This window comes from Rattus norvegicus, chromosome 4 (assembly GCF_021556685.1).
Source record: "Rattus norvegicus strain SHRSP/BbbUtx chromosome 4, alternate assembly SHRSP_T2T, whole genome shotgun sequence".
NCBI classification, from domain to species: Eukaryota; Metazoa; Chordata; class Mammalia; order Rodentia; family Muridae; genus Rattus; species Rattus norvegicus.
Window position 1 is genome coordinate 163,096,256 of NC_141537.1, and position 16,627 is coordinate 163,112,882.

General features: G+C 46.2%; 1 long non-coding RNA gene and 1 other non-coding gene across 11 annotated transcripts in view; one reads left to right on the plus strand and one right to left on the minus strand.

Moving 5' to 3' along the window:
- The window catches only part of 4930433N12Rikl (RIKEN cDNA 4930433N12 gene like), a 44,909-nt gene that overhangs the window by 16,471 nt on the left and 11,811 nt on the right, over positions 1-16,627 (plus strand). For 2 of the 10 annotated variants that reach the window (XR_015686156.1, XR_015686160.1), the window contains 2 exons: positions 2,305-2,551; positions 4,173-4,370. This is a non-coding gene — a transcript (RIKEN cDNA 4930433N12 gene like). Of the gene's footprint in view, positions 1-2,002; positions 2,133-2,304; positions 2,552-4,172; positions 4,371-13,424; positions 13,586-13,618; positions 13,960-16,627 lie in introns of those variants that run through there. The other 8 variants (XR_015686164.1, XR_015686157.1, XR_015686161.1 and 5 more) reach the window with 8 other exon arrangements.
- On the minus strand, positions 4,968-14,210 carry LOC148006347 (uncharacterized). Its single transcript, XR_015686167.1, has 3 exons — positions 13,942-14,210; positions 5,955-6,095; positions 4,968-5,021 (listed from the first exon to the last, which is right to left on the minus strand). It is a non-coding gene; the product is annotated as an uncharacterized LOC148006347 (long non-coding RNA).

Genomic DNA, 16,627 nt, shown 5'->3' on the forward strand with positions numbered 1-16,627 from the left:
TTTATTGTGCTAGGCTTGCAAAAACAGAATTGTTTTTAGCTAGCATAGTCCATGAGGAAATGACTCTATCTCGAATATACCCTATCAGGTAGCCTGAGATGTACCACATCCTGGTGTGGCTGAGCTACTCTTCAAAAGTTGTTGATTGTTTCAAAATATTTCAATGCCTCTGGCTATTCCTACAGAGTGATGGGTCATGAGATTAAACAGGCTAACTGATAAGTTCTGCTTTATACAATACACCTGCTTGCTTGCATAGCCAAGGTTCCTACCTGCTGGACATATCACAAAATCCGGGTGCAGGCAGTTACTTTTGCTTCCCAAAATTGTAACTTTGTAAGTTTTGCCTATGTAATCCTTTAGCTAACAAAACCCTCGGGCCTTATGATAGGGAATTCTTTCTGGGTTGGTCCTGGTCAGTCTTCTTTTAATAAAAAGCCTCTTATTTACTAGAGCAAAACTTGAGTCAGAGTGGTGAATCTCTGAAGGAGCCCAGACATGTATGACTTTTTCTGTACCTTCTCTTCCGTGGTTCAAGCCCTGCAAAACAATGTTTTTAGTTCTTAGATTTACGTTCCTTAGCCTGCCTGTTCCGGTTGGTACCTTGACAAAGGTGTTTAGCCTCATGGAAAGTACGTCCTTCATCTACTCTTCCTGATGTTTAAAGGGATCTTCTGACTATTTCTCCACCCACTGTAGGTTTTATTAGGTCAATGAAGTTTCCTGTTATCCTTCTTAGAGAGATTTTGTTTGCGTTTTTTTAATTATTAAGGAATGGTTACATTTCCAGGTTTTTGTTTGTTTGTTTGTTTTGTTACAGTTTTTCATTTGTTCGTTTTTTCTTTTTGTTTTTTTTCTTTCTGTTTTTTTCTCTCTTTTCTTTTCTCTCTCTCTTTCTCTCTCTCTTTTGTCTTTTGAGACAACTGCAAATTTTTTCTCTTTCAATTTAACAAGATCAGCTTTGGGTCCTAGGAAAAGCTGGAATGTGGTCATGATTCTTCTTTTCTTAAACCGTTTTTGGATTTTGTTCTACATTTCATGTGATATTGAATCACGTCCACATGTTCCTGACTTTCTCCTAACTTTATGATTTTTCTCCTTTTCTGTTTGAGACAGAGTGTAGTTATGTAGTCTCTGTTGCCTGTAATCTTGCTATGCTGCCAAGACTGGATTTGAACTTATGATTCTCCTTGCTCAGTTTCCACATTGCCAAGATTATAATCCTGTAACCTACACCTAGCTTTTACTTTTCTGTTTTAGCATCAAAGATTCCCAGTCTGGTAATGTCTCCTGGGGGTGTTTACTTGAAGGGTTTGTAATGATTTGGATCCATGTGTTTGACTTTGTTTCCCTCCTTCACCATCTGTGTGTGTGTGTGTGTGTGTGTGTGTGTGTGTGTGTGTGTGTGCATGCCCATGCCTGGGAATGAATTCAGAGTTTCACACACGCTTTCCCAATGAGCTATTTTCCCAATGAATTCATTTTTCTTGAATGTAGGACAGAACTTGCTAGAAAAATATCCTTTTTTAGGTGTTTTCTTTTGGGGGGGATGCTGTAATTCTCATTCGCACTTTAGTGGTGATATAAATGCTACTTTCCCCTCTGTTTGCTTTTGGTCGGTTATATTTTCTAAGAATTTGTCAATTTTCTCTAAATTTTCAAATTAATTATCATGTTTGACAATACCACTGTTTTCCTAAATTATTTCAAAACTTGATTGGTATTAAGTTAATTTAATGTTAAATGTTAAATGTAGAAGATTTTGTTAGATTTTTTCGAGTCAGCATTAGACAGGTGTGGTGGTTTGAATAGGTTTGTCCCCTATAGATTTTTGTGTTTGAATGTTTGGCCCATGGGCAATGGTACTATTAGGAGGTGTGGCCTCGTTGAAGTGGCTGTGGCCTTGGAGTGGGTATGGCCTTTTTGAGTAGATGTGGTCTTGGAGGAGATGTGGCACTGTAAGAGTGGGCTTTGAGGTCTCCTATGCTTAAATTCCACCCAGTGTCAAATTCCAGTCTCTTCCTGGCTGCCTTTGGATCAAGATGTAGAGCTCTGTGCTCCTCCAGCATCATGTCTACCTGTACACTGCCATATTTCCTGCCATGACATTAAGGGACTGAACCAGTAAACCGGTAAGCCAGCCACAATTAAATGCTATCCTTTTATAAAAGTTGCCTTGGTCATGGTGTCCCTTCTTAGCAGTCAAATCCTAAGATAGCAGATTAGATACTAAATGTTTGAATTGCTAAATTTTATTTTTTCTTTTTCTTGTTAATTTTTGTTTCCTGCTTCATTGACAAGAAGAAATCACCAAAGATTATCATCACAGCCTGGGAGTGGAGCCATCTCCGCACTTGGTGACAAGGTCCAGCCCAGTGACCTCTCAAACCTCAACATGCTTAGGAGCCACCTGCCAGTGTAAAGTTCCAAAACTGGGCAGCAAGACCTTAGAGCTCCAAGGAGTTCCCAGGTCAGGCAGTCGGAAGTCCCACCCAGAAGAGGCCAATCTTCCCCAGTGACCACCTGGTTCACACAGGCTCTTTCCCACCAGGTAACAAAGCCAGGAATGGCTCGAAGCTCAGTCCCATCATTGCACACAGGGCACAACAGCTGGGCCTTCATCTAAGATCTTAGGACTGCTGACATTCCTGGCTTATTTCATTTGCTGATCGTTTGTCCTTGTCTTCTAATAGAAAGCAGATTGCAAAATTAGTTAGGGGTGGAATCAATGGCAGCCATTTTCGAGTGGGGTTAATAGGATAGACTTTGTGACTTCCAAGAGAATGCTCTTTGAGGGCAGGGGCTTAGGTTTTCTTCTCAGCAGCATCCTTAGCAGGTAGGGAGAGTAGAGCCTTCCTGAACAATCAGAGACAGAGAGCTGTAAAATGTGCCGTGTGTGTGTGTGTGTGTGTGTGTGTGTGTGTGTGTGTGTGTGTGTGTGTGTGTGTGGTGTCCCTCAAGGGGCAATGAGGGACAGGGGTAAAACTTGGGTACCACAGACCACTTCAAGGCCACTTCCAATCCTAGCTTAGCTGTAGGATTTTGCAGGGCACAAACACCAGAGCGAATGTTCCTCATGAAGTTCTAGGTAGGTACATAAAATCAGAGCAGGGGACATAGTAGAGGGCAGATCAACAAAATCCAGAGTCCCCAACCCCCAAACCCTCAATCCTATAAGGGAATGTGGTGAGTTGCCAAAGCAGAGATCTCAGAAGCAAATATCAAAGCCAGGGAGCACAGCCAGGAATCCCAGACCAGAGAGATAAAGAGAAAGAGAAGTTCGTAGATCACAGCTTAGAGGGGCCAACCGGGAGCAGGCATTGGAAGCTTGCTTTAATGTGCTTCCAGAGCCAAGATGGGGTGTGTGAGTCAAGGTTATAAGGGCCATGGAGGCTGGACAGAATGGGATTTCTGGAGCTTCTTGCTCCTCAGAGCAGAACCTGGAAAAATAGTATGAGGAGGTAGAAGCCATACAGCCGTCTGCAAAGGGGGTGAGAACCTGGTTAATCAGCCTGAATCCAGGACTCAGTGTCTGCACTGTCACCAAAGAGCTGGCATACACCTGCCTCAGTGTCCCTGGCAGGACTCAGGCTAGGTTTCAAGAAAGACTGGAAAGAATCCCACTAAGTCTGCACTGTCCCTTCTGTGTTACAGGGTGGTAGCACATATTTGAAATCCCAATCTTTGCCACAGTCCGGGGTTAAATTTCATCCTTCACTAAATCGTGAGTTTGACGCCAACCTGAGCTATGTGAAATCCTATCTCGAAGCAATGTTACTAAAGCAAAAAGGCAGAATGAAAGCATTATGACAAAGTTCTAACTCCCAGCTTGGCCTTGTGGGTACAGGATGGAAAAAACCACAAACAAACATTAATCTTTTCAAAATTGTATTTAAAAAATAAATAAAGTCTGACACTCAAAAGACTCAGGCAGTCATCTGAGGACTTCCAATTCCTTTTAGAATGTGCTCCCCCGACTGCCAGCGGGATACATTTCCCTCCAATGGAGCTGGTCATCCGCTGTTGTCTTCTCCTGCAATTCCACAGCGTCCTGGGCAACACATCATCCTTACAGCAGTGGAGTTACTTTACCCACAAGGTGACTGCTGTACCAAAATGAAAAAAGAAAGCTTTCTTCATCTTGCTTTAATTTCTTTGTTTTGTTTTCCTAGATGCAAGCCAGGGCCACATAGACTAGGCAAGTGCTCCACAACTGTACTAGTCTGACCTCTACGTTGTCTCCTTTCTGGGGTTTCCAGTCTCTCACCCAGCTTCAGGCAAAGCCTGACCACCCACCATCAGTCCACCTGCTTTCCAGAGAGCTGACTGAGGCACCAAGGGAGGCAGAAGGTCTGCAGGGCACTTTCGAGGTATGTTTTTTGGCTACTGTGATAAAACACCAAAGAGAAACAAGGTGTGGTTTGTGAGAATCCTGTATATTATGGGAGATAAGGCAAGGTTACAGAAATGGCTCTCGCCAGGGGCTGTGGAACAGGTGGCTCAGCTCGGTCACCTCTAGATAGATCAAGACATAGAGAGTTCAGGGTGGCACTGTGCTGGCTTGTAATGTTCAAGCCTTGCCTTTAGGATACTATGACCAGCAAGGCTCTGAAACCTTCCATAGCAGTGCCACTAGCTGGGGACTAAGTGTTCAAACACACGGGCCTGTAGGGACATTACACACAGAGGCCATGATGCTAGTTGAGGCTAGTCACTGCTCTCCCAGCCTCCTCATCCATGAAAAGATCGTCTGTAGGAGCATAGTGCAGCTGTGAACATCGAGCTTGAAAATGTTATAGAAGCGTTTTGTAAACTGAAGTGCAAGGAGGAGCAGAGCATGGGCTCAAATGCCTGTAACAGAAGCCTTTGTTATGATGAGACAGGGTGGCACCTTTTGTCCCAAAAGTGTAGATAGATATTGTCGTCATCGTCAACATCATCATCATCACCTCCTTTTGCCTTAACTGTTGTCTCCAAATTTTCTACCAGATTGAATGATGTAGATTAGAATTGTTTGACACCTAAATCCAAAAACAGTATTAGGTCATTCCACAATGAAATGATTTAAACATGAAAAATGTACTTCACATGAAATCCATGAGAACAGTGTAACACTATGGTCTTTCTGCTATGTCCTCAGACATAAGATGATCTAAGATCATCTCAGAGTCCAGTGTAGTTACACTGCTACATAGTCAGACTACATCCAGCCATTACACCATTCTCCCTACAATTCCTTAGAACAAAGTACGTGCCCCTCCCTCTTAAGTCCGGCCTGGAAATCTTCCTTCTGCTTACCTCCACTAGTCAAACAATGAAAGCTGGGAATAACATGGTTTATTCTGTCTAAATAAAAAAGGGTCCAGTACTCTTACTTGAAAAGGAGACAGGGGTCTCTACATAGGTGGTCACTTCTCCGTCCTCATCTTCGTCTCTCTCATCTCCCTCTGAATAGCAGCAGCTGACCTCCCCTTTTGCTTTACCACTGAGAACCAATCACACTCCTGCTTCTCCTCTTCTTTCCCTAAATGCACCATGTCTCAGCACAGGGCTGACCACGGCTTCTCTTCTCAGCTACAACTCTCCTCTCCGTCATGGCCCCAACTCCCATCCCAAATAAGAACCTGCTGTCCTTCCTGAGTCTGGTCCAGGGAGGAAGGTGTCCACTAAAGGGCAGGCCCAGGCATCCAGGCATGGCCCATGCATCCCTGCTCAGGACCAGGAGCCAAGGGAGAAAGTGCAGCAGGTTCATCAGGCATCAGGCCTCTCTGAAGCCCACACTAGGTCAGTTTAGCACAGTAGAGTGGTTGATCTGAGTAAAGTGCCTGTTCTTGCTGTGGAACCATGGCCAGCCTCCTAGTGTGCCCTTTCCAAGAGCATTCTAACTCTTCAGTGCTGAGTTCGGTTCCTGCTTCCCATAGGCTTGGTTCTGCAGGGCCTGTTCCAGTGCTTACCTGCCCTGCATGCACCTCTGGTCTGTGTGCTCCAGTGCACACCTGCCCTGTGTGCACCGATGGTTTGTGTGCTCCAGTGCAGCTGTCCTCTGTGCACTGCTGGTGTGTGTGTTTGCTCTGCAAAGGCACAGAACCCCATTCCTGCACAAAACAAATCACATGAGCACAGACATCTGTGTTTTAGCAGACTTCACTGAAGACTGAAGAGATGAAGGAGGTTTACATAGAAAAAATACAAAAATCATAAAATTTAATATTAGACTTCTGTACAGTCTAAAGGAGGACTCCATTCCCACTGCCTGGGTTCTGGCTGTCCAGGAAGGCACACACATACCTGTGCCCTTTTTAATTCTCAAACTCTATATACAAAAGGTAATTCGTAGACAATTTTGTGAAGATATTTATTTCAGAGATTAGGCTCCACTGTGTAAATCATGGTGGTCTCGTTCTGCTTCTTGGGGTCAGGAGTTGGGAATAGAGAGGATCACAGGTGTGCAGCCAGGTGCTTGGCTGGGCAGATCAGTTAGCTACATTCTATAAAGAGTCAAGCCTTTGGGATAAAAGTCGTTTTCTTTTTGATCTGTATGATGGGTTATCTGAGGTGACACTGACCCCTGCTACTATAGCTCTAACAGGTTTTCAGTAGAGGGTCAGGCCCCGGTGTCCACCAGGGAGAAACCCTGGGGGAAGCTCCCACTGTTCTGGTCTTTCTCTTCTGTGCCTGGGTGCCCAGATAGTGTTTCCACTGCCCCAGGGAAAAGGTCCCAAGCTCCCAGGTCCCAGGCTTCCCTCAGTCCTCTATCCTCTGCCATCTGACTCTGTCCCCAGTTTGGAAAGACTGGGTGCACCATAGACTAGGGACACAAGGCATATTGCAGAGGTCTAGGACACAACCATTTGTACACATGCATACATAGGCGCTCCTCTCTCTCTCTCTCTCTCTCTCTCTCTCTCTCTCTCTCTCTCTCCCTCCCTCCCTCTCTCTTTCACTGTGTGTGTGTGTGTGTGTGTGTGTGTGTTTGTGTGTGTGTGTGTTTTCGTGTTGGGTCTGGGTTGGGTGAGAGTGGGGTGGGCACACTATTTCCATTCCTGTGACACGTTGTTGGCACAATCCGCCCATCAGTGTGAGACCCTGTGAGGCAAAAGACCTCTCACCTGTCCCTACAGCCATTTCTGACATTTCCTGCTAACTAGATAACACAAGAAGGTTTCCACTCCCAGGATGGAGGGCTCACTCTCCCCAGGACTTTGGGGACCCTTGCTCATCTCACCGGCCCAATGATTCAGGTGGCCCTGCCACCTCCACTCTCTCTTGCCTTTCGACTGGTTGCCAAGTGGAACAGATACAGAAAACATATAGTTTGCACCCCCAGACACCCAGGGGAGAAGGCTGGATGGGTTTGCACCCCCCAATAGTTCTACCTGCTCCTCTGTACAAACCCAATGCTCTGGAGCTCTCTTCTAAAAATAGCATCAAAGGAATGTACTCCCTTGCTTAACACCCCCAGTTCTAGATACCATCTTCAGAGCATTCCAAAGTGCACATCTACAGGGGAGTGCAGGGGACACAGAGGACTGAACTGCCTGCATTCCTATCTGGTCTGTTAGCTAAGGGTACTTCCAACCTGGGTCAGTCAGCATACTCCTGGGGAACACCGGACCCTTTCTATAGGCCTCTCAAATCTCCCTTGGAATGTTTCTTCCTCCAGACCCACTTGTCTGCAGTTCAGGAGTCAGTGCAGAGGTCGGGCCTCAGCAGCGTCCCCTAAAGTGAAGCTGACCTTGGGTACCCGCCTTCCCCCACTGCCCATTTCCTATGAGTCTCCTTAACCTGGTTCCAACCACCCCTCTCCCCCACCTCAGTCCTAAGCAAGCTAAGAGCCACCCTGACTATTCTGTCCATGGACACATTCCCACAGCCTACCACACCTCAGAAGTCAAACAACCACTCACAAAGCAAAGAAAAAATTCAACAACACCCTAACCTATTTTCCAGAGCTCTGTGAGCCCTGTTTTTTCAGTCTTCAAAACAGGAGTGCAAGGCTCAGTGTGGAGAACCCATAGTCCCAGCTGCTTGTGCAGCTGAGGCAGGAGGATCACTGGAGACAATAGCCCAGGGAAGAGGGAAGACCTCGTCTTAAAAAGCTAAATGTTTTCAGCCCAGTACCATATGGTGGGATAAGGGAGGTGTCCTGTTGACTTGAATGGAGAGGCAGTAAGATAGTCTTCTATGGTAACTTTCCATTAGACCACTGAGGTCACTTAACACAGGAAAAACGACCCACATTGGGACCCAAACATCTGGACTGATCTGCTTCCAATAGGAAAAAGTTGTACCCCTCATGTCCCAAGAGGTTGAATCTTTAGAAGTCTGAATTTTCTGAGGCTGATGCTTCCAAGAGTGTGCTCCCGGACAGTGGGAGGGGTCCAGGGCTAGGATTTGACGGGGGAGGGAGACTGCAAACACAGGCCTGCATGTGGACTGGTGAATCCTGACAAAGGCCAGGGATGCAGTAGACGTTCTGGAACTACTGACCCTGTTTGATGGCAGGACCTCTACCTGGCATGGTAGGAAGGAAGGAAGCCCATGTCTGGTCATCATGATAACGTGGTAGGGAGCAGGGTATGGGTTAAATTGCTTTATGTTAAGTAGAGGAGACTTGGGGATCCAGAAAGACTGGGTAGCTCAGTCTGTCTTCCTCATCTGAGATGCTGCCAACCTCCTCCCATAGACTTATTTGCATAGTGTCATGGTCCCTTAGTCTGAGTCCAACCATGGCCCCAACACCAAAACCAGAGAAATAACACCAGTAAATATTAGCCACTTTCCTCTCATAATCTGTTCCATCATGCAACCTCTTCCCTGAGACCTTCTGATCCCTCCTTTCTGTGATAGGCAGTTGCTGCAGGGACCACCCCACCCTAGTGCACGGTTACTATGATCCATATTTATTGAACATGTGGATGTGCTCACCACTGTGTGAGGCACTGTCCATACACCAGGTAGGTGAATGTTATACCCATTTTACTGATGGGGTAACTGAGGCACTACAACATTTTTTTTAAGGTTGCACACCAAAGTCAACCTAGACTGCCTCCAGAGCCCTTGTCTCCTCACCTCTGTAGCATCCCCACAATGTCATCCTCCCCACTGCTACATCCTCACAGATGTATCCCTGAGTCCTGGGCACACACGAACACACCTAGGCTATGGCTTTCTTCTTGAGGCTCCTGGCTACAAGAACAAGCTCCAACTGGAGAAGCAGACACCAGAAAGCCTTGAGAGGACAGGGAAGAAATAGATCCAGGCCCTCCAGAGGGTGAGAAGCAAAGGGCTAAGGTTTGGATCATTTGACTGGCACCACAAGACTCAGGTACTGTACAGATATTCTCCCCTCATCAGTGCTGAGAAGAGGAGAAAGGGACTAATAGAGAAGCTGAGGAACCCGTCGAGTTCAGGGAGCTGGAAATGCTTGTCCTGAAGCAGAAAGCCCTACCTCCAAGCCTTGCTTCAATCTGGAGTCCCTGCCCCCTGCTGGGCCACTGCAGAAAGAACAAAGGCAACTGAGGAGCTCTTCCATAGTCTCAGTCCAACTATATTGCAGTCACACCTAAATTCAGCCCCTTTTGTAGGGGTGGACCTTCTTCCATATCCAAACTCTGGTATCGATGGCAGGATTGACTGACAATGTGCACAAAGTCCTGCACAGCATCTCTGGGTGTGTGACACACGTGCTATCTGTCCTCAGTCACTGTTGTGACCAGCAGCAGAGTATTGGGTTCTAGGAGTTCAGAATGGACCACTGGGTCTTGAGCTTTGGTGTCTTGGTGATATGCCTGACTGAGTCCACTGGGGTTCTGGTTCCTGGGCCATCCTGGCGCACCTCAGGTTATTGCTTTCAGCTTGCCTCCTGGTGCCCCCTTCTCCACTGCCCTTCTGGGTTCATACAGGCTAAACCAGCTCCTCTGAAAATACTTGACACCTTGGATTTATTGGGGTTGAGCACTGCGAGATCAGGGAGTTTGCTCCTGGTAAGAAGAGAACTGGCAACTCTGCTTGGCTCTCTTAGCACTTTTGGGGGCTGTCCCTGAAGGATCCCTCCCAGGTACCCATTTCCTTGACTTTCCCCGCACCATTGCTCTCTGAGTCTCTCATTCTTTCACCAGGCGGTAGATGTGGTGCTGAGCCCCGTGTTCGCTTGTTGGCAGTGGCAGGTACCAAGTCATCTCACTGATACATTCTTTTGTATTTCAATTAAGGAATTCTTTTACACATCTGCGTGCGTGCGTGCGTGCGTGCGTGCGTGCGTGCATGTGTGTGTGTGTGTAAACATGTGCTTGCCTTGCTGGGTTGGCCTGATATTGTTTGACATGATTTCATGGTTTCTAACTCCACCCATTTTCTTCAAATGAATTAGAGAAGTCTGATTCTTTGTCTGCTTTTGCTTTCCCAAGACAAGGTCTTGCTTTTAGGAGGATGCCCTGGACCTCACCACGTAGACCAGCCTATCCCCTAAGTGCCAAGATAAAAGATGTGTGCTGGGGTTGGGGATTTAGCTCAGCGGTAGAGCGCTTGCCTAGCAAGCACAAGGCCAAGGCCCTGGGTTCTGTCCCCAGCCCCCCCCCCCCCCCAAAAAAAAAGAAAAGAAAAAAAAAGGTGTGTGCTACCACTGCCTGGCAACACCAATTCTCCTTCATTTTACCCTAAGCAATACAATGGTAAAAACAAAGACTCAGGGTTTGTTTCTTTGTTTCTTTGCTTGTTATTTGAGATGGTGTTTCTCTGTGTAGCCTTGGCTGTCCTGGATTTTGCTCTGTAGATGAGGGCTATCAAGCGCTGGGATTTAGGTGTGTACTAGCACTGCCCAGGAGAAGAATGGTTTTTCCGTGAGACTTCTTCACTTACCACACAACACAGAGGGAAATGCCACATGAACCAGAGTGCATGCTGTGAATTGACAATCCTGATGCAGGTTCTGAGACCTACAACTCTGGTGCAGAAACCAGGAAGGTCTGGGTAGGGAGTCGGGCACAAGTGACAAACAGTCTTACACCACTAGGTGACACTCAAGTACCAGTTTTCTTTCCTTTGGCACCTATTTCTACAGTGAAATCTTGTGTAAGGTGATAAGGGGATGTTAAGTATGCTGTAATTAAGATGGCATGGAAGACAGATTACACACACACACACACACACACACACACACACACACAGAGAGAGAGAGAGAGAGAGAGAGAGAGAGAGAGAGAGAGAGAGAGAGAGAGAGAGAGCGCTGAGAAGGGCTAACCTTCCCCATTTTGGATGAACAGTACTTGTGAGTGAGGACACAGTTATGACAGAAGGAGAGATATTGTTTGCGGTGTCTGCGCTATGCATGGTTTACATGGAGCTGTTCAGTAGGAGGAAGGAAAGCAAACAATCCCAGCAGCATCCAAGCCGATGCTTAGCCTCTGAAACAAACCGTCCCCTTACTAAACGCTCTCCATTCCCAACCCAGGACAGCGGCAGTCTCCCCCTGTGACCATCATAATGCTGGGGGAAGGAAGGACAGCTGCAGGGTGTGCAGCAAGGCAGGAAGAGCAACCGTGAGTCCTGGAGGATGTGGGTCATCCACGGCTCAAGGTCTTCCTGTGACAAATGAAGTGAGCAGGGACCTGAACCCAGGCAGGCTTTCTCCCACATTCTCTAAGTCATGTGAGCACCCCGGGAGACTGAGTATGCCAGACTGGCCTGAAAACACAGAGACAGTGTGTGAGCTTAGGTTATGCTGTGACTAGAACAGAACAGAAATGTTGCCCACCAATCAGCAAGAATGCAAAACAGTTATGAATCTGAATGACCTGGAAAGGGACTGAAGGCAGAGGTATGGTGACAAACCTCAAATGACAGACCTGGGGTCACAGGACTCTGACCAGTGTTACCCTCATCAACCACTCCAGACCCTTGTGGTGTCTTTGCTTGAACTAAGATCTTGCTGTGTAGTCCAGGCTGACCTCAACCTTCATTCCTTTGACTTCAGCCTCCTGAGTACTAGAATTACAGAAGTCATGCACCTAATTTATTACTTTGATGATACTTTATATACATATGTATGTATTAGAAACCTATACATTATATAATATTATATATATTACACGTATTATGTTTGCATGTGTGTGGAATGGTGTGTGTGTATGTGTGTTTGTGTTTATGTGTGTGTGCATAGTCTTCCAAGTCACCTTCATCACAGCATAATTAGCACTCCCTTGTCAACTTACACAAAGGTTTTGTTGTGTTGTACTATGTGCATGGTTAAGTCAGAGGACAACTTGCATGAGTAAATTTTCTCCTTCAAATATGTGTGTTCTAGGAGTTGAACTTAAATCATCAGGCTTAATGGCAAGCACTTTTGCTCAGTTAGCCATATTGCTGGCCCTTATGATAGATATCTTTGAAATCAACTCACTTTTCTTTTTCTTTTTTCTTTATTCCTTATTTACCTTAGCAATGCAATCATGAAAACAAGAACTCTGGTTCCTTTGTTATTTGATTTGGTTGAGACAAGGCTTCTCGGTGTGTTCTTGGTTCTCCAGGAACTCACTGTGCAGACCAGTCTGACCTCAGACTCAGAGACTAAAGGCACGAGCCACCACACCCAGTTTGTTTATAAACAAATTAACTATTATATAATATATGTCAGTAGATGTAGTACTTATAAGACATCCCCATGCACCATGCTGGGAAGACCCAATACAAAAGAGCCTCTCAGGCCACACACAAAGGCAGCCTGCTCCTGCCTCTGTAGCCCATGCTCATCTGACTTTTTCAGGGGAAGGTCCATGGGGACTAGAACTCTGCTCTTGACAAATCTTACTCAGTGCCTTCACTCCAGGCCTGGCATGTAGCTATTACACTTCTCAATTCTGGGTGGCTCTGTGATAGAAGTCAAGCCCCTCAGTATAATACATATATATTATGTGTACATATATCTTATACCTGAAGGGTGTGGAGTCTACAGCAAGTCCACAGACATGCTGGAAAGGAAGGGAGGACAGAGCCTGACCAGGATGAAAGTAAATTGGTGAATGAATGAAAAAAATATTAGAGAGAGAGAAATGTTAACAGGATTGATTATAGGGGAGCATAAACTTCTAACCTTAGGAGGCAAACCTAAGGACAATGAGTCTTAACTTTTGTCATCTCAAAGGCATTTTAAATGTTCTTAATAAACCCTTAGAGGCAAGGAATAAATATTATTCACACCACTCCTAGTTTTAGGGAACTACTTTTATCTGCATCCTTGAATGAATGGCTGGTGTTACTTATGGTCTTTGCATCATCCTGACTAAGGAAGCCTACCGGGTGATTTAGCACAAAACTGGGTTGCCTGAAAGAAGGCAGCTGCGGCCTAGTGGCTTTGCCTTGGTGCTTGGTGCATTTGGCATGTTACTGGCATTGCCTGTGGACATTTGCTTCTGCCCTTTCCCCAGCCCCTGGCACAATCGCTACATAAAAGTGATGCCCCGTGTAGCCCCTGGACCAAATGGCTCAGAGCACTACCTTCTGAGGCCACAAGAAAATGTGCCCTAGACAAATGGTGCCTCAGACCACTTGAGAGAAAATCCCAGATCAATCCTTCAGGAGGCGACAGGTAACGGTCCCTGGAGGGGGAGGGGCGACTCTAACGTCTGGGAAAGGGGTTCTGCTCCTTGCTTCTCTGAGTGCCTTCCTGAGGCTGATGGGACACTCCCTCACCGGTCTGCCTGAGCCTACAACTTCTCCAGGCCCGCCCTAGATTCCTCTCCCCTGCACCAAAGGACTACATGTGTGAGGGGCCGCGTTACAAGTGGACGCTCCGAAAGGCGACTCTGCTTCTGTGCCGGGTTTATCACGGTTGCCTCGAGCCACAGCCTCCCAACCCCTACCCTGTGCAAATACACAGCAGATCGCAGGCAACAGCAGGACTGCGGGAAGGACTGGTGAGCGCCGGGAGGGCAGCTCCTGTACCTGGGAGGCAGGACCTCGGTATGAAGCCATTAGGCTGAAGGCGGAGCTTAGGGGCACAGAAGGCAGAGCCCGGGTGTGGAGAAATAGACTGAGAGCGGGGCTGGGCTGACGAGAGGCGGAGTCCCGGAGAGAAGCAACAGAAATGAGGGCGGATCTTAGAAACCATGAAGGCGGAGCCCAGGCTTGTAGTAATTAGGCTGAGGGCGGGGCTTAGAAGATTAGCAAGCGGAGGACAGATATTGGGCAGTTAGGATGAGGACGGGGTTTGGAGCGCGAGAGGCGGAGTCCGAGTGTAGAGCAACAGAATGAGGGCGGAACTTAGGAGCGCAGAAGGCGGAGCCCGGACCTGGAGAAATAGGATGAGGGCGGGGCTTGTTGCTGGGGAGTGGTGCAAAATCTTAAGGGAAAAAAATTAAAAACGTGCGAGAGGAGGATCCCCGGTTTTGCGTGGTCAGCTTGGGCGGTGCTTAGAACTGCCAGGGTAGTGCTCCCTGCTTGTGTCCGGTGCCCAAGCTTTAGTCATTTTGCCAAGGCAAGTGGCTCTTGGTTGAGGCTGGGGAGGGCGGAGCTTTAGGTGCTGCTTCCGGACTCCTCCCTGAAGGAGATGACCAAAAGGATGGATACCTCCCTAGCAAACCGCATTCCCACCCACCCAGCTGATTTCCGGAAACTCGCTTGGGTTCAAGGGGTCAGAGTTTAGGTCCCCCACTGGGAGGTGGAAGGTGCAGACCCTAGTGTGCGAGGCAGATGGAGAGTTGGCTTCGTGGATAAGAGCAACTGTTCTAGCAAAGGACCTGGGTTCTCCTCTCAGCACCCACTCACCTAGGGCAGAGGGCATATTAGGCTTGATGGAAAAGGAGAGAGACTTGGGAGCCCTGATGTTTGTGGTGAGGCTGGGAGGCTCTCATGGGAAATGGGAAATGTTGAAAGGATCTTTATGTTTAAAGTGGTGTGAGAGATGACAGAAAGGTCCTATTTCAAAAGGGCAATGGGCTGTGAATGTTGCCCTCAAGACAGCTGAAGAACCTACGGCACCAAATCTTACGGAGGGTTGTTTCCGTTCCGTTTTAGGCAGTTAAATAGCAAATAAGAAATTAAGAGGAGAAAGCTAGGCTGGAAAGATAGTTGGATAGTTCGGTAAAGACCCCTGAAACCAAGTCTCTTCTGAGTTTGACCTCGGAATTTACATAGTTGAAGTAAAGGACTGTCTCCAATAAGCTGTCCTCTGCCTCCACCTTAGAGCCATGGCATATGTGTACACACACACACACACACACACACACACACACACACACATGAAGGGGCACATAAAATAAACAAGACTAGGCTTTTAAGTTTAAAAGCCCAAAAACCTGTCCTCACTCTTATGAAGGCAATCACAATTTCTTAGTCTACTAGCAAAATTATGCAATAGGACTTTAGGCTATTTAAATTGTGGTAATATTAGGAATCATGATCTGGCCTGGAGAGATGCCTCAGCAGTTAAGATCAATACCCACCTCACACATGGCATCTCACGACTGTCTGAAATTCAGTACCAGGGTACAAGTACCAATATCACACAGATGTCCAATGCAGGCAAAACACTAATGCATAAAAATAAGTAAGTTGTTAGAAAAATATGGTAATCTAACATCTAACTCATACTATTTCATAACAAGCTAATAGAGAGGTTGTTTTAGAACATGGACTGAGCCAGCCTGATCTACATAATAAAAACCCCATCTCAAAAAGCAAAGAAGGAAACTGGAAAGATGATGGCTCAGCAATTAAAAGCCAAGCTGCTCTTGCAGGAGATCGGAGGTCATTTCCCGGTACCCATGACAAATGTTCACAACCACCTATCAGTCCAGTTACAAGGCACCCCAGTTCCTCTGGCCTTTGGGAGCACCAGCACTTGCATGTACATACCCACACAGAGACTTGCAAACATACATATCATTAAAAATCACAAAATGGAATAAAAAACCCTTATGAAAGGGAAAAATAGAGTTTCAGAACATTTTTATTTAAGAATGAGAGTTTGTTAAAGTCAATTGCCAGGCCAGTTATAAAACCCTATCAGTGACCTTGCTGTCCTGGTTATAGTTTCCATTCAAAGTGACTCACACTTAGAGGGTATTCACAATTTTAACATTCTTAAATTTGTAGTGGTCTTTTAAAAAGCTATAATATATATGTGTGTATATATACGTATATTTATTAGTTTATGTACATAAGTGTTTTTGCCTTTATATGTATCTATGCACCATATATATACAGTACACATAAGGCCAGAGGAGGGCATTGAGTCCCCTCAAAGTAGAATTAGAGATGTTTGTGAACCACAAGCTGGGTACCAGTAATTGAACCCTGGTCCTCTGGATGAGTAGTTAGTGCCCTTAAGTGCTAAGCTATCTCTTGAGCAGCTTGTATAAGTCTTCTGGAAAATACTCGTTCATTGGTTAATGCAGGTCTTCCGTGCATTGCCATATTTCATCCAATAAAAACCTTAAAATCCCATCCATTAACACTGCCTGCTAAATTAAATATTAAATATTGAGTGATACATTTTCACACTCACCAGGTAGCTAAGAAAAGGTTTTCAAAATGCTAACATCTTCTAATCAGTCACATTAGGCATTGGTAGAAAACATTGTTGGTGATTGTGACTGAAATGACAAGGTCGTTTCTGTAATTGCCGAGA